At 46.0% G+C, this 22,906-nt stretch overlaps 1 protein-coding gene across 1 annotated transcript in view; it reads right to left on the reverse strand.

The window, feature by feature from the left end:
* The window catches only part of CEMIP (cell migration inducing hyaluronan binding protein), a 178,264-nt gene extending 155,422 nt beyond the window's left edge, over positions 1 to 22,842 (reverse strand). The window contains exon 1 of the mRNA XM_008054159.2: positions 22,784 to 22,842. The gene's annotated coding sequence lies outside the window, so the exon portion shown is untranslated. The remainder of the gene's footprint in view (positions 1 to 22,783) is intronic.
* Positions 22,843 to 22,906: the final 64 nt, after the last annotated feature.

Below are 22,906 nucleotides of genomic sequence, written 5' to 3' on the forward strand. Positions count from 1 at the left end.
TGCCGTGCTAGCCTTATCGCGGCTCTGTCATCATCCACACTGGTAACTGGATCAAATAAGCTTTTACTGGCAGTGCAAATCAGCAGAGAAAGGAAAGATTGTTCAATAAAATTGTGCTGGGATAACAGGTTAGTGAATTGAAGGTAAAGCCGAGGTAGAGTTTCTCCTTTCACCATGAACTGAAATAAATTTGAGACAAGTCAAAGAGCTTAGAAATATATCCACAGGGTGACCAGAAGATTCTAGCATTATATGTGGAAAAAGAAATCAAGATGTAAATGATCAGCAATTGGGACTGCATAAAAATATTTCACGTATTTTACAAAATAGTCAAGAGAAAAATGAGAGTGAGAATTGTACAAATATGTAAAGAGATCAGCCTTATTGGTGAGAGAAATATGGATACCCCATAAATAGGCATGTGATATGAATACACAATTCCCCTCCTAAAAAAAAAAGATGACTAGCAAACAAATGCATGGGATTGCCTTCAACCTTACTGGTATTCAAAGAACACAAGCTTAATTGTAGCTATGATTTTTTTACCTATTAAAGTGATTTTTAAAATTTCAATAATGTCAATTGTTGGTGTAAATAGCACTGTTGCACACAATTAGTGTTAGTGTTAATGTGAATAAATCTTTGGAGGTCATGTAGATTAAAAATCATTCAAATGTCCATATATGTTTTCCCACTTAATTTCTCCTCCAGAAATCTTTCCCATGTAAATTAGCCAAAGATGGGAAAAGACATAAACAAAAAATGGTCATTTTTCATTTTTAATAGTAAAAATTTAGAAAATAATTTTATGTCCCTTTATGGCAATTAAAATGATGATTTTGAAAACAAAATGCTTTTGAAAAACTTAAAAAGGCTTATGTGCAAGGTAAAATTCTATCAATATTATATAAAAATAATACCGGAAAAATAGTCACCAAAATTCTTACAGAATTCTTACTCTATCTTAAGTGGTAAGATTATGGATATCACCTTCCTAATACTTTCCAAGTGACACAGAAATATAGTTAATATGGGCTTATTACTTACATAATGGAAAACAAGCTATATGCACATACACATGTACCATGTATATTCTTTTTTAAAAGTACTAAAATGCCTCCCTTGACTACTCCAACTCTTAGTTATGGTTCTTTCCTCTAAAAGCCATAGAACCAGGCTGGTTTAGTACAGTAACTAAGGGACAGCCCCAAATATTTGTGGAGGAGAAAAAATGAATGGGCATTTCTGTTCGACACAGAGGTTTGACACACTGGAGACTGCCTGGCATTGCTTACTAGTTAATATAGGTTATGCTCTGCTGTAGTAAAAAAAATTATAAAAAGGGCCCAACTTGCAGGGCTTATTCCTCATAGGTGTTTGGAGAACGCTGTGCTGCCATGTTCACTTAAAAGACCCAGGTTGACCCTACCATCAGACCATTGCCAGTCGCCACAGCAGAGGAAAGAGGAGATCAAGAAAAAACACACACACACATTTGTTTTTCATGCTTCTTTGAGAAATGACACACATGGCTTCTGTTCATATTTCATTGACTAAAATAAGATACGTGACCATAACTCACTTCAAAAGCATGGAATGCATTATCCTCTCTCATTCCTAAAAGAGGAACTGGGTATTGGTGAATAGTAGTGATTGTTACTTAGCTTTTCATACATACTTCTGTCCATCCCATTAGACCGTGAGCATCCCGAGGAGATGCTGGGCCTTGCATGTCCTTGTTCTCCCTCTGTAATCCCTACCAGACACACACCATCACTGTCCACGGTTGGCAAAGCACCAGGACCCTGCAGGTGCTCATTGTGGCATCAAATAAGGATGGAGGTTGTGTCTACACCACACGAGATATAGTGATCTCAGATTATATTCAAATACATAGTGTACGCTACTTATAGTAATCTGGAATGATCTGCAATTGTCTCCACTTCTCAACTTCTGACAACCACAAGTAGGCTGTCCACAGTTTCTGAAAGCAGTTCTGGCCAGTTTCATCAAGCTAGTGCCACTAAGAGTCACGGGACCCTTTTCAAGCCTTGCCTTACACGGCTTCTGTGGGTATCTCACATTTCAACGTCCCATCTCTCAACATATTTGGCTCCAGCCATATACTCCAGTCGTGCTCAACTGCTCACAGCTCTTTTAATGTACCAGGTTATCAGATCGCCCTTTGTCCAAAGTGTCTTTCTCTGATCACTAGACTCTTACTATATATTGTAAGGTTCAAATCAAGGATTAATTCCTCCAAGTATAATAGAAAACTCTCACTTTTCTGCTCTCTTTATGCTTTTAAAAAAATTAATTGTTTCTTTTTTTTTTTGAGACAAGGACCGAGGCTGACTCTGCCATCAGACCATTGCTAGTCACCACAACAGAGGAGTCACCCAGGCTGGAGTGTGTGGCGCGATCATAGCTCACTGTAACCTCGAACTTGTGGGCTCAAACCATCTTCCTGCCTCAGCCTCCCAAGTAGCTGGGACTACAGGGATGCACCACCACACCCAGATGATTTTTTTAAAAAATTTTTTTGTCAAGATAGGGTCTTGCTAGGCTTCCCAGGCTGGTCTCGAACTCCTGGCCTCAAGCAATCCTCCTACTTCTTATTTGCTCATGACCACATCTGCTTATCCCATCCCCCCCAAATTGTAAGGTAGGAAAATAAATTACTGGGTTCTGTATCTTCCATGCCTGGTATAGAGTGGTTGCTGATTAGACGGTCTAAGTAACCACAATATCTCATGGTTTTATTGATCTACCTGGCAGTGACTCAGCCCTCAAACCTTGGTATCTTTTTCAGTAAACAGGTCAGCCTGATAAATGCATCGGTGGCTTATCACACACATAAGTGGGACACAGAACACACACCAAGGTTCTTGTGATAAGAGCATCTCGTCCAGAATACCCTTAGTCTGCTCACTTATTTCCTGGCAGTCTCCTTAAGAGTGCATCTTGGGTTTCAAGTTCTCTATCAGAGCTCTCCAAGATGAAAAACGGACACACATTAGTGACAGTGGCTTTCCCTGAGGCTACTATCCATTTACAAAGCACACTACACTTCTGAGTGTAATCGCCAAAGAGAACTAACACAAGCCTCTCCTTAAAATCCTTGCTAAGTTCTGTTTTAATGTTGTTTTAAAAGTTTATTAGAGAAAAAAGCACCTGTTTCCTCTCCTGAGACCTTCCAACTCTGCTTCCTCTCGCTGACCACAGTTAGAGATCACATATGCACATGTGTGGCTATTTCTTCCTATCAGTCTCTCCCCCCAGACCCGTGCTGTCCCTTAGACATCTGTGGCCAAGACACACTGGCTAGTCCCAACTGAGATGTACTGTGAGCAGAAAATACACACCGATTTGGAAGATTTACTATGAAAAGAATGTAAACTATCTCAATACTTATATGTGCTACCTGCTGAACTGACCGTATTTTGGATGCATTAGACACAAAGCATATTAGTTAAATTAACTTCACCTGCTTTTTTTAAAAATGTGTTTTAGTGGGGCTGCTAGGAAGCTCAGAATTCCATCTGTGGCACTTACTGTTCACCTGCTGGCCAGCACTGCCCTAGACTGTCACCCGCTTGCAGGCAAGTTCAACCCCTTCTGGTCACTGCTCCCTCCTCCAGCACCCAGCAGCCTCTGCGATATTATGAGCTGATGTCAGTAAATTGTTAAATGATTGAATAAATAGGCAAATGCGTCAGATAAGCAAAGGAAGATCTTCTGGTTGAAACAACAGTCATATGGACGTAGGTACCACAAGTTTGTAAACTCGCACTTATTTTTGTGTGAGGGAGAAATATCTGACTAGGGAATGTCTGGGACAAGTCATGGCCCTCACTAGAAGCCAAGCAGGGCCACCGGGCCACCTGTGGTTAAACCAGAGAAAAGGCACAGACAACAAAAAAACAAAGATAAACTGCTGAAGGGTCTTCAATCCCAGGTTGTCCCACTTCTCAAATTCCCCAAACACTTTGACCAAAAATAAAATGATAAAGATAACAAAGGTAACTTGACAAAAGCTCAAAGACAACATTCGTGTCAATAAAACTGTAATAAGTGCCTGCTAAGGATTTCAGGCAGAGATACTCAGTTACACTTGGTGTTTGTTTTTCTGCCTATTCCATTAATCAGCACTGAGCCCAGCATTTCTCAATATAGGTCCCACAGCACACAAGTCCCACCAAGACCTCTGTGGATATAGAAGGGGAAGTCAGGCATGGTAGCTCATACCTGTAATCCCAGCACTTTGGGAGGTTGAGACAGGAGGGTTGCTCAAGCACAGGAATTCAAGACCAGCCTGGGCAATACAGTGAGATCCTGTCTGTACCAAAAAATTTTTTTAAATTAGCCAGGCATGGTGACGCACACCTGTAGTCCCAGCTACTCAGGAGACTGAGGCAGGAGGCTCTCTGGAGCCTAGGAGGTCAAGGCTGCAGTGATCACATCACTGAACTCCAATCTGGGTGACAGAGCAAGAACTTGTCTCGAATAAAAGAAGAAAGAAAATAGGAATTCCCTAGACAGTTTGGAAAGTACTAGATACTCCATTCCCCTCCTGGAGAGTCACAACGCACACATTGGTTTGCAATGGCATTGAGAAGACCCTTGGATGACAAAAAAGGGTCAACTTTGTTTAGGCCAGTTTGTCCGAAACTTGCTTGACTTCAGAAGACCTAGCAACAGCCCAAGAAAGTGGTATTCCTGAGAAACGCATTTCAGGAAGTGCTTACCTAAGCTTCATCTTCAAAACCATAATTAGCGATAAATTGTTCTGATCTTGTGGGTAATCCTACCTGTGGGAAACCCAGCTGTGATAACCAGAGTTCCAGCCTCAATGACAACAGCTGCCCTTTGCTTTGGATGAACACCCACCACAGAAGCCTCGCGAAGGACTGTTGATAATGTGTCTTCTTCCTTTTGAAATTTTGAGGGTGTCAGCCTTACACACCCAAACCAATTACACGCCTCTCAACATCTCCCAGTGGGGAAGGAGTCCTGCTGAACAATGACTTGCCAGGTTCCACAGCCCAACTGGGCTAGGGGGTTATGCCCTTCAGAGTTCACTGTTACCCCATCACTGCCACCCATGCAGCTCTCAAATCCACAGCTCAACACGCATCTTCTCAATGGGACACTCTGAGCCAGGGCACAGAGGTGTTAGTTGATCTGCTTTCTATATTTTGACTGCATTTCATCAGAAGTCAGAACACTTCTAATTCCTTTCTCTATTCTACTTCCTGCCAATATATGTAAAGCACTTATGAAAGTGAGTACAGCCAGGCACACTAGTGTGTACCTGTAGTCCCAGCTAGATGGGAGGCTCACTTGAGGCCAAGAGTTCCAGATCAGCCTAGGCAACATAGTAAGACCTCATCTCTAAAAAACTAAAACTAAAAAAAATTTTTAAGTGAATGTAAGCCAGGTGCAGTGGTTCATGCCTGTAATCCCAGCACTCTAGCCGAGACGAGAGAATTGCCTGAGCCCAGAAGTTCAAGACCAGCCTAGGCAACATGGCGAGATGATCTTTTCTCTATAATAAATCAAAAAACTAACCGGGCATCATGGTGCATGCCTGTAGTTTCAGCTACTTGGAAGGCTGAGGTGGAAGGAGCCTGAGCCCAGTGGGTCAAGGCTGCAATGAGCTATGATTGTGCCATTGTCTGGCCAGCCCAGAGTGAGACTCTGACTCAAAAAAAAAAAAAAAAAAAGAAGTGAACACAAATGGTAGTTCTCAGAAAATGTCCATGAGTAGCTCTTTTTCCAGGACAGCATTCATTCCCAAGTGAATGTGAGTGCCCACTTGGCTCTGGAGACAGCACAGAGGACCAGTTCCTCTCTCATGGTGTGCTGAGCATGGCATACCACATCGAGGGGACACAATCTTTTCCTCTGCAGGGGGCTCTGGAGCACATGCCCGGGACACTCAGATGACCAGCTCCAGGATCAACTACTGCCCATCATTTGGCAAAAGCTTACAGTTTGGAAACTACCCCCAAAATTACAGCATTGCCATCGCCAGTGACTGCTAATTTAACCGGGTATATTGGACATGCCATTTTGGACACTTAGCATGTATGTACCAGGTCACAGCTCTAAGAAGTTGACCACGGGTTAGTTCACGTAGTGTTCAGAATGATACATCATCATCCCATTCTAGGGGATGGATAAGCAGCTAAGACACAGAAAGGTAAAGTAACTTGCACAAAGTCACACAGCTAATCAATGCAGGAGGTAGATTTATAACTAGGTCTGTTGAACCCCAAAGCTCATGCTCCTTCCAGTTTATTACATCAGCTTTAATATTCTATAACCTCCCAAAAATAAAAGGTAAAGAGCCCACAAGCTGATAGGGAAGGAATCTGGAGAACAGTTTGTTTTGTAGTCAACAAGACCTAAAGGAGCCCTTCCTGGGGGACTTCATACTTCTCTCTGTTGGTCTGATTAGAACCATCTTGGAGATACAGGTGATCTGAACTCAAATGAATGTATTGAATGATAGAACCCAGGCCTTGGTGACTTCTCTCTCCTCTGGTCACTTGACAGGCACTCTTAGATGTACTTTTTTTTTTTTTTTTGAGTAAGGATCTCACTCCTCTGTCACCCAGGCATGATCACAGCTCACTGCAGCCTCATCCTCAAATGATCCTTTCACCTCAGCCACTCAAGTAGCTGGGACTACAGACACGTGCCACTATATCTGGCTTTTTAAAAAAAATTTTTTTAGAGACGACATCTTCCTATGTTGCCCAGGATGGGCTCGAACTCCTGGGCTCAAGCAATCCTCCCACCTCAGTCTCCAAAGTGCTGGGATTACAGGCGTGAGCCACCGCACCCAGTTATAGATTTACTTTTAACACCAAGTACTGTTCTGTGTGTCGGAATGCTACTAAGAGAAGACTTGTGGATGGATCTAGTTTGTTGAACTTGCCTGAATGTCCCATGATAACTACAGTTCAGAGAAAAGACAAAGACTATGGAAGGTTCCCTCTGGGGCATCCACAGACCGGACGACACCCACAGCGTCCATCCCATCCAGTTCAACTTTGCCAGAATTGGAGCTGGACCAGCATCCTTTGTGGTAACTACTCCCTCCTTCCCAAAAGTGGGCCTCACATGAAAATTCTGTCCCTTCACCCCTCTTTCTTCCACCACCTCTGCTGAAGATCAAACAAGGTAGCTTGAAATTTGCCCAAGAATTTGTGAAGAATTACCAAAAAATCAAAGAATCAGCACAGCTTATAAAAAGTCAGCACAGAGACCACAGGATAAATACTCCTCATCCCAGCTCCTAGACTGGGTACAGAAAACAGTGATGCATCCGTCATATGGGATATTGTGAGACAAGCGCTTGGGATTATGGGTCCAAGAGAACTTCCCCCAAAGGCTGGGAGCTCACTTGTGGGAGGAAGAGCCTTCACGTGACAGTGACTCAAGCCACAGGATCCCTGAAGTGGCTGTGATTTAACATTCTTCCCATTACTTTCAGTGCCCCGCTACCAGTCATTCACTCTAAGCTGTGCAATTATTCTTCTTGCTGACAGGTCTTCCCTGAGCCCTAGCAGCTACCTTCTCCACTCAGCTAAGGGGAGAACTGGGGTTCTGGGAGGGACTTCCTGCCATGAACACCATTCTTGGGAGGGAGGAGCACCAGCCCAACTCAAGCCACCTGCCACTAGGAATGACAGCAGCATGTCCACCTACTGATCACACACTTCCCCTGTCACAGGCTTTCAAGTGAAAGACCAGACTCCCTGACGTGGTTTCTAAGGCCATCAGCACCTGTTCTGCCTTCATGACTTCATTTCCAGCCACAGGAAACTCTCTATAAACACCTTCTCAAAATACCTATTTCCAGAATTCTCTGCATTCAGTTCAGGCTATGTCTTCCTTCCTAGCCCTCCCTCACTCGTCCTGCAAATTGCGGTCTCCTTTAAGGCCCAATCAGATATCACTTCCTCCATGCCAGCAGTTGTCTAACCACTGTCTGTAGTGCTTCTGTGTTGCTTTTTCACACCTCGCTTACAGCCTGGGTTGTAAGTTGAATGTCTGTCTCTGTCTCTGCACCTAAACTGTGAGCTTCTCCATTGCACAGAGATGCAGCAGAGTCATTTCTGAATCCCAGGTGCCCAGAAAGAACGGGTGAGTCAAGGATGAGTACTTTGGGGTTGCAATTACCCTCAAACTACTTTGCTGTGAGTTCTAGTATTCCCCTAAGCATGCTTTTTTCCATATTCAAGTATTGGGCAACATCAGTCATTGTTGAGAGCATGGGTTTTTGGACTCATGCAGACCTGAGGCCGAATTCCAACTCTGTCCCCTCGAACCAACTGACCTTCACCCTGAGCCACACAAGCAGTGTAACCTCACTGAGTCTTCTCCATCTGCAAAGCAGGCCGACGCCTTGCTCAGAGTAGTCAGGAGGCGTAAATGAAGTGAGGCAGGCAAAGTGCTCTGCCTGGGTCTGAACTTTGTAAGTGCTCCATAAACACTGGGTATTAATAATAATGACAGGAAGAACCACAGGGTCACAGGAATACAGACCTCTGAGAAGGTGACTTGCAAGCCCTAGTTTTCTTCCATTTCCAGAGCAGAATACACAAGAGTCAGCATCATATTTATTCCATGGAGAAACGTATATGCTTAGAGGCTAGTGCTCCTGTGCAGGGCTCATTCATGTGTATATTTAATAAATATTTGAGGGTGGACGGACGAAATATCACCTATCACGTACAATGTGCATAGGTGGGGGTGATGGGTACACTTAAAGTCCAGACTTTGCCACTATGCAGTGCAACCATGTAACTCAAAACTATTCATACCCCTTAAAGCGACTGAAATAAAATACAAATAAATTTTTTTAACTAAAAAAAATTAGGCCAGACACGGTCACTAATGCCTATAATCCTAGCACTTTGGGAGACTGAAGTGAGGGAATTCCCTGAGACCAGACTGTGCAACTTGGTGAGGCCTCATCTCAACAATAAACCAAAAAATTAGCTGGGCATGGTGGCACATAAAGTTCTAGCTACTTGGAAGGCTGAGGTTGAAGGATCACCTGAACCCAGCAGGTCGATGCCGCGATGGCTATGAGCATGCCACTGCACTCCAGCCTGAGTGACAGAGTGAGACTCCAACTCAAAAAAAAAAAAAAGAGACTATCTTCTCAGTGCCAGCCCTCAGGAATAAAACAACATGAAAAAGTCTCTGCCTTTGAGCTAAGCAGGGCCCCGTCCCTGAATGAAGAAAGGGCTCTCTATTGTATTAGGAGATGGCTGAGATGGCACCATCACCACTGAGGGAAATCTTGGACTCCTATGCCACATCTGCAGAATGGCCACCAAAGGGCCTTGCATGAGCAGGACACACACCATTCAAACTGTGGCCATACCCCTGTCTGTTTCCCTGATCTCAGAGAGGTGATGTCCTCAAACAACCTCAACAAAGCAGGAGCTCAAGTTCATGCTTATTAAGCAAAATTCAATAGAAGCATCATCTTCTTTCTATGTCAAAAACAGCTTCTTATTTAAAGTAACTCTATATGGGGATATTTAAAGTGAATATGAACATCACTACTTGGTCATCCTCAGAAAATCCCAGAATCTGTTTGTATGTTACCATTTGTAACAATGTTACCCAATGATTTTAAAATTTAAAACAGATTTAAACTCTTTCCCAGTCACCTGGAAAATCCATGCATATACACAACCCACAATTATGTGGTCAGAGGAATCTCCAAGCCTCTTCAAAGTCATGAACCAAACAGACACCACAGAGACTGCCATGCCTTTTGATTTTACAAAATCATTTAAACAAGAAGAAGTTCTTGCATATGGAAGTCTCAGAGCCAAAATCTTACAACTGTCTTCTCTTTCACTATCAGGAACTGATTTGAGAAATCTGACGAACTCAGTGGCTTTGTAAGAAGTCACAGTGGCTGGGTACAGTGGCTCATGCCTATAATCAGCACTTTGGGAGGCCAAGGTGGAAGGATCACTTGAGGCCAGGAGTTCGAGACCAGTCTGGTCAACACAGTGAGACCCCATGTATACAAAAAATAATTTTAAAATAATTTTTTTTTTTTTTAGAAAGGGAAGTTGACTGGGCATAGTGGCTCACACCTGTAATCCCAGCACTTTGGGAGGCCAAGATGGCTGGATTGCTTGAACCCAGGAGTTCAAGATCAACCTGGGCAACATAGTGAAACCTTGTCTCTATAAAAAAAAATTAAATACATTAGCCAGGCATGGTGGTGTGCGCCTAAGTCCCAGCTACTTGGGATGTTGAGGTAGAAGGATCATTTGAGCCATGAGCCATGATCATCAAGGCCATGCCGCTGTACTCCAGCCTAAGCAACAGAGTGAGATCCCAACTCAAAAAAAAAGGAGTCACAGACTAGTGACACATCAGCCCAGCAGAAGATTCTACCATGAAACACCACAATTCCTTCCCTCTCCAAAAAGGGAGGGGAGCAAGGAGGAAGAGACAAGAGAGTTTCAGCCCGTGAATCTGAAGAGGACTCACACTCCTCTTTCCTCCGTTTCTCTAACCCCAATTCAAGCCAGCAGAGCTCAGAAGTGCTGTGAGCATCACAGAAGGCCTGTTTGCCTTGTCTTTGGTACTGACTTCCGGTACAGGAGACCATAACAGAATTAACACCAACTGTAAGGACTTTGACCTTCTAACCAGAGTGAGCCCTGGAGGGGGTTGTTTACCAAGGTCAGGATGAGGATGTGGTATGAGGCCCTGGCCTTGGGTGCAAGATTGAAGAGGCCAACAAAATACTCAGACACCAGTATCAACAAGATTGTAATGTAATATTTGAAAATTATGCAAAAATTGCATCAAAATTTGTCAATTTGCTGCATTTTTTAGCATTCTAGATGGCTTGCTGGTTGTTTGTGTCAACAATTTTCAACAAAAATTGAAAAGCAAGCCAAGCGTGGCAGCTCTTGCCTGTAATCCCAAAACTTTGGGAGGTGGAGGTGAGAGGATTGCCTGAGCTCACGGATTCAAGACCAGTCTGGGCAACATGGCGAGACATCATCTCTACCATGAATCAAAAAATTAGCCAGACGTGGTGACGCATACCTGTAGTTCCGGCTGCTTGGAAAGCTGAGGCAGAAGGATCGCCTGAGCCTAACAGGTTGATGCTGCAGTGGCTATGAGTGTGCCACTGCACTCCATGGAGCCTGGGAGACAGAGTAAAACTCTGACTCAAAAACAAAAATAAAAACAAAAAAATTGAAAACCAGAATTACAATGAAAAATACTGATGAGCTAAATATCAAAATTCTAAATTAGACAGGGTTGGTATCACTGGCATGTCCTTCTGCCTCCAATGCCTGCAACTTTCCATGTCTAGTAAAAGGTTGGAGTGTCATCAGGCCATGATACAGGTCTCAGTCGCAACCACCAGTTGGAGGGGAAGAGGGACGGACGGCATCACTCATGGCTCAGCAACGCTGGTGAAAAACAACCTTTTGCTGAGTAACATGGAAATAGATCTAAAACATATGGATTACATTCCTCAGAAAATAAACACGGTTTTCAAAGGACAGGAAAGGAAAAGTACTTAGCCATGATGTTTGAGGTTTTCCTGAACCCAAACCTTTGGAAAACTAGCATAAGCGTGAATTACTCAGTGCCTGTAACACAATCAGCTTTGAAATAGCTTGTCATAAAACACCAGTTTCTTTAAAAAAATAATAATAATTTTGTGTTTTCTAATGTTTCACCCAAACCTACTTGTCTATGCACTCCTCTTGGGACATTTCTAATCATTCTCTTCGTTTCGACTGCTCTTTATAAGAAGGAGAACAACAGCTTTGTACACCCACAAAGGCCTGGGAGGCTCTGGAGACCCAGGGCTCAGGAGAACCCCAAAGAGAGCCTTTATGGGGACTGAGGAGACCAAGCTGAGAATAAGTGACCCCACCATGTGGCGTGGCAAGAGTCCTCTAAGGTACATATCCACCATGGAATACTATGCAGCCATAAAACAGAGCAAACTCATGTCCTCTGCTGGATGAGCTGGAGACCAGCTTCCTAAGTGAACTGACTCAGAAACAGAAAATGAAACACTTCATGTTCTCACTTAAATGTTGGAGCCAAATGGCCACAAAGATGGAAATCATAGACACAGGGAACACTAAAGCAGGGGAGACAGGAAGGGAAGTTAGGGTTCAGAAGTTACCTTCTGGGTACAGTGTTCACTATCTGGGGAACGTCACTCGAAGCCCAATTCCCACCTATACATGATACATATGTCCCTGGAACAAATATGCACGTGTACCCCCAAATCGAATTTTTTTAAAACCTATAGCAGCCAGGCACAGTGGCTCATGCCTGTGATTCCAGCACTTTGGGATGCAGAGGTGAGAGGATCGCCTGAGCCCAGGGAATCAAGACCAACCTGGGCAACCTGGCAAGATCTCAACTCTACAATAAATTTAAAAATTAGCCAGGTGTGGTGGTACACGCCTGTAGTTCCAGCTACTTGGAAGGCTCAGGTGGAAGATTACCTGAGCCCAGTGAGTTGAGGCTGTGGTAAGTTGTGAGTATGTCACAGCACTCCAGCCTGGGCAACAAAGTGAGACTCCTACTCAAATAAACAAATTAATTATATAAACCTATAGCAACTGCATAAATTAAAGTAAAACAAACAAAAAAAGAAGGCAGGCAAGTGATTCCTCAGGCTAGGGCCACAGAGGACCCTAAGGGTGCCAGCCTGTACCACCTCCGTAACCTTGGGCATCAGTGTCCTCGCCTCCCACCTGCAGATACCACTGCCCCCTTGGGAAGGTGTCACCACAGCATGGTGACAACCCAGGCAGCAGCCACTGCATCCAAATGGACAGCTCAGGCTCACCACTCACCAGCCCCCTAGACAGTCCCATGGAATTTAGGAAACCAGTATCTGTGGTCCCCTGTGCCAAGAGTCAGGGCAACCTAGGCGTCAACCTAAGTCCAGCCCTAAGGAAATCTAGGTCGTAGGAGGGAGAGGCTAAATCCCCATGGTTTGGGAGTCAGTCTTCAGTTTCAGATGCTCCGGTTGCTATGGCGATGTGGGCTGACGCCAAGACCTCTGGACTGGGTCCGGGTGACCCCCAGATAGCAAAGCTGCTGATGCCCCACTGACACTCAGCCTTCCCCGACACCGCCCAGAGCAGCAGGTTGTTGGTCTGCCCAACAGAAGGAGCCCCCAGCCACTGGAGAATCCCATTCCGGAGGGGGTTCATCTGCCAGCAGTCCCCTTCCCTTGCTGGGGCTCCCCACACACCCAGTAGGGCTCCTCCAGAGGTGGTTCCATAGCCTGAACAAGCCTTCCTTTCAGCACCTTGAAGAAGTCACATGATTCTGTGTTAGGAGCGGGCTCCAGGCCCAGAAGGGGATCTTCCCATTTCTCCCTAAGGATTGGGACCACCATAAAGGAGGGGTGGACTCTCTTGGGGTGTGGTCCCGCGTGGGGTATCAATTCCCCCTTTAAGAAAGCTTTGTAGGAGGCACAAGGAAGACACAGCAGAGGACTGGAGCCTCCCTCCCCTGGGCATCGCCATAAGAGCTCCTCCAGACTCCGCCATCTTTCCGGTCTCCTCTTTCAAAGTTTGCTTTCAAAACACCTTGCATCAAATTTGGCTGTTGGACATCAATGAAAAGGAATGCTGACATCAGTGTCATTTCATTCCATGAAAAGGAATGCAAGATCCTGGGTAGGATTTGTCAAGTTTTATACCCCGGAAATAAATTGTTGTTGTTTTTTTTCCTTACCAGCTTTTATAGAATCTGAAAAATCTTGAGAGGTTTGACAAGGTTGACTGACAGGATGAAAATAAAAAGCCCGTTTTGTTATTGTTGCTGTGACAAGGTTTCACTCTGTTGCCCAGACTGGAGTGCAGTGGCACGATCACAGCTCACCACAGCCTCGACCTCTTCAATTCAAGCAATCCTCCTGCCTCAACTTCCTGAGTAGCTGGGACTACAGGCATGCACCACCACTCCCAGCTATTTTTTTTTTTTCCTTAAAGGCAGGGTCTCGCTTTGTTGTCCAGGCTAGTCTCAAACTCCTAGCCTCAAACAATCCTCCCTCCTTGGCCTCCCAATGTGCTGGGATCACAGGTGTGAGCCACATGCCCAGCAAGAAGTCCATTTTTGCAAGAAGTTCACAATTCTAATTGCCTCCTCCCAGACTCAGCTACAACTTGAGTTTTCTAGGCCAGCACCCACCACACAGCCCTTCCCACTGGTCATACATGCACTCCATCTTTGTTAAATTATCACACATAGGATAATTCTGTTAAAATTTTCTATTTTAATTCTGGTTTTCAATCTTTTCTTATTTTTTAGACTCTTGCTCTGTTACCCAGGCTGGAGTGCAGATCATAACTGAATGTAACCTGAAACTCCTGTGTTCAAGAAAGCCTTCTTCCTCAGCCTCCTGAGTAGCTTGGACTACAGATGTGTGCCACCACATCTGGCAAATTTTTTTAAACAATTTTTTGTAGAAATGGAGTCTCATCATGTTGCTCAGGCTGGTCTCCATCTCCTGGCCTCAAGTGATCCTTTTGGGAGGCCAATCTCCCAAAGTGCTGGGATTACTGGTGTGAGCCATTGCACCCAGACTCAATTTTAATTCTAGTTTTCAACTTTCATTAAAAATTGTTGACACAAACAGCAAGCTATCTCGAATACTAAAAAGACACAGCAAGACAAACCACAAGAAAACTCAGAAAATGCTATAAATATGACTGACAAAAAGCAAAATCAAATAATCTGGGACAGAGGTTTTAAAACTGTGTTCCTTGGAACCCAGAGTTCTGTGGAACCCTTCGGGGGCCTCAAGTCAAAAATTCAGCCCTCACCCCCAGCCACAGCCACTTTTTATTTATCTAGTTTTTATACTGGATTTACTAGGATTTTATTGGGGGAAAAATCATTTTATGGTTAATTGGCCTAGAAAGCTAAAGGCCTCCTTAGAAAAGAGGCTCACAGCTGCCCAGGACTAACTCGTGTGCCCAGTGCACCCAAGGTCAGACATGCAAGGGGCATATGCACCTGAGACAAGTCAAAGCATCATTGTACCTGGGAGGCTGCAGAGGTGAGAGGACAGGCCTGTCTGTGCTTCTGAATCTTTCTCCATGGCCCTCTTCCTGTGTAGCCTGCCTTTTGAACATCCCTCTCCACATCCCACTTGGGCCTTACCTGAAAACTCCTATTCATCCTGACAGATCCTCCCCGCAACTCCCTCTCAGAGAAGCTTCCTGAGGTCTCCTCTGATAGAGGTAATGCCCTCCTTTGTTCCACTAGCTGGTCTCCTGCCCTCCACTGGTCCTGGCCAATCTGACTTAGATCCATCACCCTGTCTAGTAACTTCCAACTTGGGCATCTGTCCTGTCACTAGACTGTTAGCTGCTGCTAACAGGGACCACGTACTCAACTCTGCCCTCCCAGTGGATCATTCAGGGCCTGCCCCGTGGAAGACGATCAAAGACTTGCACTCCATTTATTTTCTGCTTCTGAACATGGTGGTAGATGACAGACACGATTACACACATGCATCTTGAGCTACCCAGAATGCATTTGTGATGGTCAGTTCATCCTCACAGGAATGCCACAGGGAGGGGGTGAAGGAAGGTAATTGAGTTTCAAATTTTATTTTCAAGTTCAAAAAAAAAAAGTTGTGATCGTTCGAGTCAATAAAAGTTGTTTAAATGTAAACATGAATTCTCAGTGTCTGGAACCAGAGTTAGATGAAATTCCCTAAGTGATCTCTTAATACTACCAAAATTACATTCAAATGCCTCTGCCAGGCAAAGATAAACTGCCATTTGCACAATGGTCTTGCACTTAAAAGTAACTCGGTCCAGAGAGCTTTGGAGAATTTATTGTGACAGGGAAAAGTGGAAACTTAAAGGGGTCAAGATATTTAGTCTGCTGATAAGACAGCTTAGGAGCAACAATAATTATCTCCAAGAATTTGAAGGGTCATTATAGGGTCATTAGGAAGGTGTAGGCAAGCCAGTCAGGCTTCCTCTACTTGGACATCAGAAACCAACTTAAATTACACCAAAAAAAGCTGGGCTTGGTGGCTCAGCCTGTAATCTCGCGCTTCGGGAGGCTGAGGTGAGTGGATTGCCTGAGCCCACGGGTTCGAGACCCACCTGGGAAACTTGGCAAGACCTCATCTCCACAATAAATAAATTCTAAAAATCAGCTGGGCGTAGTAGCACGTGCCTGTAATTCCGGCTACTCGGAAGGCTGAGGCAGAAGGATCGCCGGAGCCCAGCAGGTCGAGGCTGTAGTGGCCAGGAGCGGCCACTGCACTCCAGTCTGGGCAACAGAGTGAGACTCCAACTCAACAACAACAACAACAACAAAAAAAAAACCAAATAAATTACACCAAAAAGAGTTAGAATCAGAATCACAGAAAGTCAGCAATGACGTAGGCCCCCATGACTTGAATGGGACCCGATGGTCCCGTCACTCACCTGGAAGCATGTTAGAAATGCAGATACTCGGACCTGACCCCAGATCAGCCAGATGAGGACTTGTATGTTAACAAGCACCTGTGATGTGTTTGCACATTTCAAATCTAAGAAACACCAGTCTACCCCAATCTCTTCACTGTACAGAGAAAAAAACAGAGGACTAGAGAGAACAGGGAACCTGTTGCCCAAGTCCTGGCAGACAATCCAGGCAGGCAGTAGAGTCACAGTGGCCACCACCTTTAATCCAGTCCCCAAGGGGCACTCCAATGGTTCCTGTTTTTCCTGACTGGCAGAGCCACAGAGAAGGATTTCTGCGTCCTGTCCTCCAGGGCGCTGCACTGTCCTTGTCCTACAGGCTGGGTCCATGCCTCATGGCCGTAAAGACTCAGGCCAAACAACATGAACTCCAACCCCAGAGAGGGTCAATCAGTGCAGAAGTCTCCTGGGGAAGCCAGTGGCACTTCTGCCCTTGTGTGAGGTCTAGAAACAGGTGAGACAGCAATCTGACACAGATACTTTCCATGCCTGAACAATCAGCCTCTACGTGTGTCTTTCCTGTTGAAGAAAATGCTCAATGGCTCAGCCCTTCTACAGACAGGAGAGAAATAAATGCACAGCATTTTCAAAGACCTGGTTTTCAAAGGCTGGGCAAAGATCTTTAAACTCAAGTTGCAACTAAGCCCGTGATACAATTGCCCTTGCAGAAGACTCAAAGATTTCCCAATACAGGCGGGGCATGGTAGCTCACACATGTAATCCCAGCATTTTAGGAGGCTGAAGTGGGAGGATTGCTTGAGTCTAAGAGTTCAAGATCAGCCTAGGCAACATAGTGAGACCCTTATCTCTACAAAAAACAAAAAATTAGCCAGGCATGGTGGCATGTGCCTGTAGTCCCAGCTACTCGGGAGACTGAGGTGAGAGGATCACTTGAGCTCGGGAGGCTGAGGCCACAGTGAGCTATGATTGCATCATTGCACTCCAGCCTGGGTGACAGAGAAAAACCCTGTCTCTAAAATATAAAAAGAAAAAAAAAGCAATAGAAAATATGTCCCAATGCAAAGAGCCAGGCCATCCGGAGCTGGAAAGAGGAAGCCTTGCTCTGAGTAGACACCCGTGCAGGAAGGACCTCCAGCCTGTGCACCCGAAGACTCACTTGCGGGGGTGAGGGGAGAATGGATTCAGATTATTCCTGAAGCCAAGCTGAGCCTAGGGACAGGCCTGGAAAATAACAGGGGCAGGGAGGAGTGGCAGCTCCTCAATCTCTCTGGGTGGGTATCCATGCTTCCTGGCACCAAGGGAACTCAGCAGACAGCAAATGTATATTTGATGACATTGCTCTGCAAGCAGCTTCCCTTCTGAAGAGCCAAGCTCGAACAAAGCCAGCACCAGGGCAGATGGAGGGAGAAGAAAGCATTAGAAAGCCTACCAGAGGGGGTGAGATGGCCCCTGAAAGGGGTGGCTGAAGCAAAGAGGTGCCGGTATTAATAAAAGTCACCGTGATTGCCACCAGCCTACCCAGATTTGCAAAAGGTTAGGTTAGGAGAGAGGGTAAATGCCAGGCTTTTGAGAGAGGAGGCCCAGGCCTAGCTGAGTAGCTGACAAAGCAGGAGAAAGCAACTGGTCCCTGGGAAGCCTCCCTCAGGACCCGCTGCCATTCCTGACCTACCACCCCCACCAGATCCAAGAAAGAAAGAATGTGATCCTTCTCTATTCCCTATTCAAAGGATAATGATAGAAACTGTGGCTCCAGATAATGGGAAAAGTCACATGGCAAGGAGACAGTGGTGTGTCTCCCTAACAAGAGCAAACATTCCAACATCCAGGGATTTACAATCATATAGCAAGAGAGATGTAGCCCACTTCCCAAAGACGTGCAGTCTTGTAGATACAGCCCACAAACATGACTTTGCTCCCTTTTGGGAACCCAACCTGCATGCTCACATGCCCCTTCTGAGCTCTAACTACCAGTGCAAAATGCATCTAATCCATCACGTTGTGCTGCTCTGCCAATACCACAGAAGGGACTAGAAGGGGGTCACCGGGTGGCAGACTTCAAAGGAAGTAGATGAGAGTAACTAAATTCACTCCTCTGGCTTTCCCCATTGAATGCCATTTGCTCTGTTTTTCCTGGGGACTCAGATGTTGCTGCAGCAGAAAAATGCCACAGGGCCGATGGAGAGCTCCTGCTTGCTAGTGTTCAGGTCTGTTTCTCCCCTCATCAGCCCTGCACTCCAAGAGCGTGCTGTAGTTCAATCATTTTCTTACCAGAAAGCCATGTCTATGCTGGAAACACATCTGCATGGGAGTCCACAGAAGAAAGCCAGAACTTCAAGATCAGCCGGGGGTTGGGTCCTCCTGGTACAGTCATGTCACCAGTAGATGAAGGTCACAGAAAGGTGCTAGCATCTGTTGACTATATCCTTCAGCTCCAATCCTTTCAGGTGGTGGAAGCTAAGATTCCTCCTGATCTATTAAGGGGTGGAGGATAAAAATCTAAGAGCACTGGGATGTGAAACTGACAGAAATGCAAACATGCACACACACCCATGCTTTTGGGAGAAAAACATTTAATTGGAGGATTGGGTACTTTACAACTCTATTACCCAAACATCTGTGGTGTCTCATGTATCCATGGTTTCCACCAGACAGAACTCCCAAATGCCTAACTGGAGGGGACCCTTCAAATCCAGCTGGAGCCAAATAAGTGTCTGGGGCAGGACAAGTGTCTTGATCAGGATCTCACTCCCAAGCAAGGCTCAGACATGAAGGAAGGCGCCTCCTGCCTGGCTGTCACTACTCACATGGTCCCCTCGGTCAAGTTCTGCCCTAACCTTCACTCCATTCTGCAGCAATCCAGAAACTGGACCTAGGAGGCCCCTCCCCATCAACACCCAAGAGTATTTCACCCCCAGCAAGACAACGAAGCCCCTTAAAAGATCTTGTATTCGGGCAATCCCCTCAGGTCCCCTCCCACTGTAGAAGCTGTTCTGTCCTCTTCATAAATCCTGCTTTCTAGAAAGAAAAAAAAAAAAAGATCTTGCATTCTTGTGCAAGAAGAATCAGGAAGCGTGGATGGTCTAAACCTGAGGCTGTGATGATATTTTGAAAATGACTTACTTTTATCTTTTCTCCAAATGATATGGGTAGGAAAAACAGTTGACTGATTCGTCTCACGTACAAACTCTTCCATTTATCTTTCCGTAAGAATTTGTTTCAACACTGTGATCAACTTCAGTATTTCCATCAACAAGCTCTCAGATGAGAAAATTAAGTGGAAATGGAGTCCCCATCAAAGAGTCACTAGGTTAGGAGAGAGGGCAAAGGGAGAGTGAAATTGACTCAAAAGAAATGCACAACTGTCTTTAAAATATACCTGTAATTGTTAGCATTTAAGAGATTTCTCTGTGCTCAGCACTGGATTAAATTCTCTTTTTTTTTTCTTTGCTTTCCCTTTAATGTATGTTAAACATCAATTTTTAAATGAAAGGCACTCTCCACAAAATTTCCATGCTAATAGTACAACTATTTTCATTTTCAACATCCCAATATGTTTATACTATTGTTTACATTAAGTTTTTACATGATTTCTAATTTTTCACTTGACAATATCAATAACATTTGAGCACCTCTTTTTTTTTTTATTTTTTGAGACAGCATCTGTGACTTTGAGAAAGTCACTTAAACTCCCTGTGCCTGTGTCCTCACCTGTAAGCTGAGGATGACATAATTGACCTTGCAAGGTTGCTACAAAAATTAGAGTAATTAACACAATGTACATAATTCAATCCACGTAAATTCCTTACACTTTACAATATAAATTCCTTACATTGGATTACATTCCTTACATTGTGTCAATTATTTAGTTTTGTAGCGATCTTTCACAGTCGATTGTGTCATCCTCAGCTTACAGCTGAGGACACAGGAACAGAGCGTTAAAGTGACTTCCCCAAAGTCACAGATGCTGTCTCAAAAAACAAAAAATAAGTGCTTGATTGTTTTTACTTCCCATGGGCTTTCATCAGAGAAAACCTCTGGGTTTCTTGTAATTTTAAAATAAAGGAAGAAACACGCTTCTCTATAGGTGACTGTGACCAAAAAATAAGTTCCATCCAGTGTCATTTCTTACCAGAGGAGCAAGTTGTTTAATAGTGCAGATTAATCTCTACAGGTTTTCACAGCCTGTCTCCAAGTAATCAACTTGAAACAAATCATCTACCAGGCTAAAAAGATAGCTTTGGGCCAGGCACAGTGGCTCACACTTGTAATCCCAGCATTTTGGGAGGCTGAGGCGGGAGGATTGCTTGAACCGAGGAGTTAGATACAGCCTGGACAACATAAAAAGACGTCGTTTCTACAAAAAAAAAAATTTTTTTTAAAGGTAGCTGGGTGTGGTGGCATGTGCCTGTAGTATCAGCTTCACAGGAGGCTGAGGAGGAAGGATCGCCTGAGCACAGGAGGTCAAGGCTGCCGTGAGCAGTGATTGTGCCACTGCACTCTAGCCTGGGCAACAGTGAGACCCCAACTCAAAAATAAATAAATAAATAAACAAATAAATAAATAAAGGCTTTGGAATTTGCTTGAAGAATGTCATGTACTTGGAACGGAACTATTCGGATCAGGAAACAGCATAGTTTCTTTCCCAAATACATCCAAACACATTCTCTATAAACTTCCTCTATTTGATTTCTTCTCCATTCTGTCATTAGCTGTGAAACTAATATATCCTCCCAATACCATATTTACTAAATAATTTAATTAAATGGAACACATGACCCTGTACTCTACACAGAAAGTGATTGAGTTGGATCCTTAATTATGTCTGGCAATATACCTCGCCGCCTCGGTGGGATTTCTAGGGTCACACATTTATAACACCTCTGAGGGGTCTCCCTGGTGTCACAGAAAAGCCAGGGGAACCCCTAGTGACACCGAGAGGTCCTGTAGAAAGTCAGCGGCAGGCTCGGCTAGGACCTGGCCACAAACCTCAGCCTCCCGCGGGTTAGGCCGCCTCCTGGGTGGTTGGTGCCACCGCGGGACGAAATATTGAGGGCCCCGGGGACTGTATATCCCTTTCCTTCTTCCCAGCGCCCCATCGCCCTAGGAGGAGAGCGCGTGCCTCCCCCGGAGACCCAGGGCCACAGACCCCGAGTGGAGGAAGTGGCTGGGAGCTGTCCATGGTGGCGTCGCGCCTGGGCATGCAGAGCCGCGGGCTCCCCGCCCGCGGGCGCGCCCGAGATCACTCTCCAGACCGCGGGATGGAGAGACGCGCTCCCGGGCTCACCATCTCTGGGATGGCGCTGCAGCCAGGCATTGGCTCGCACATCAAAAGGCTCGTTTTAAAAGGGAGTTCTCACCTGTGGGCAGCGTTGGCTGCGCGGAGCAGGACTCGGGACCTCAAAGCCGGCAGCTGTCCGACCCCGGGGGAGCGGCGGCGGTCGCGGAGAGCGAGTCTGCGGCAGAGGACCCAGGCGCAGCACACGCATCTCGCGGGGGCCATTCCAGAATGTCACTGGCCCTCGGTCCCAGAGCGGCGAGCTGGAGTCCTGGCCACGACTCTGGCCTGCGCCCTGCCGGGACCCTGCCTCTCCTCCCTGCCTCATGCGACCCCTGTTGGAGCCGCCGAACAAACCTTCTTCCAGCGATGCCAGGTTTGGGATCTCCGTCTAGACATCAGCAGGGGCCCTCGAGGTCACCTCACAACCAACTGCCTCCGCCCGGCCCCGCGCCAGCACGTCGCAGGGGGGCTGGCGCTGTCCCGGGAGGCGCTGGGAGGTGGTGGGGAAGGCAGGAGGAAGACCGTGCTTGAGGAAGGAGCTGGGCGCAGACCTGTTGCTAGGCGCACGCCCACTAGCGCGCGGTGTGAGCTGGTTCCCCGTCTCCCGGGCCCCGAGACCGGGCCCGCGGGGTGCTTCCTTCTCGGCGAGACACTGTCCCAGGCGCAAGCCCCTTGGTGCCATCCAGCAAGGGGAGAATCTGGCCCCGCTGGATGCGCTCTGGGGAGGCCAGCGCCCCCCGGCACCTGCAGCTTGTGAAGGATCACAGGATCTCAGAAGAACCCCGCAGCGGACAGTGACAGGGGCATGTGCCCATCAACAGATGCATGGACGGACAGACAGACAGACAGACAGAGGCGAACCTCACAGCACAGGGCGGACAAACAGAAACCGATGGCGAGTAACGTTTACCCTCTGCCAGATGGAGGCGCGGAACCTGGTTCTTCCCTCCCCTCCAAGGCACGGGCTGTCAGCTCAGCCCCGACGCCCCCAGCCAGGCCCTCTTACCTCTAGGTCGGTGGCCGAGACAGTGACACACCTCGCGGGGCTAGGAGCGCAGCGACGCGGGGCGTCCGGTCTCTGTCCGCAGGCGCCGCGATCGCGGGCAAGCGGGGTGGTGGTTCGTCTGTG

The sequence above is a fragment of the Carlito syrichta genome, unplaced genomic scaffold, assembly GCF_000164805.1.
Source record: "Carlito syrichta isolate Samal-C Ts95f unplaced genomic scaffold, Tarsius_syrichta-2.0.1 Scaffold289172, whole genome shotgun sequence".
Classification (NCBI taxonomy): domain Eukaryota; kingdom Metazoa; phylum Chordata; class Mammalia; order Primates; family Tarsiidae; genus Carlito; species Carlito syrichta.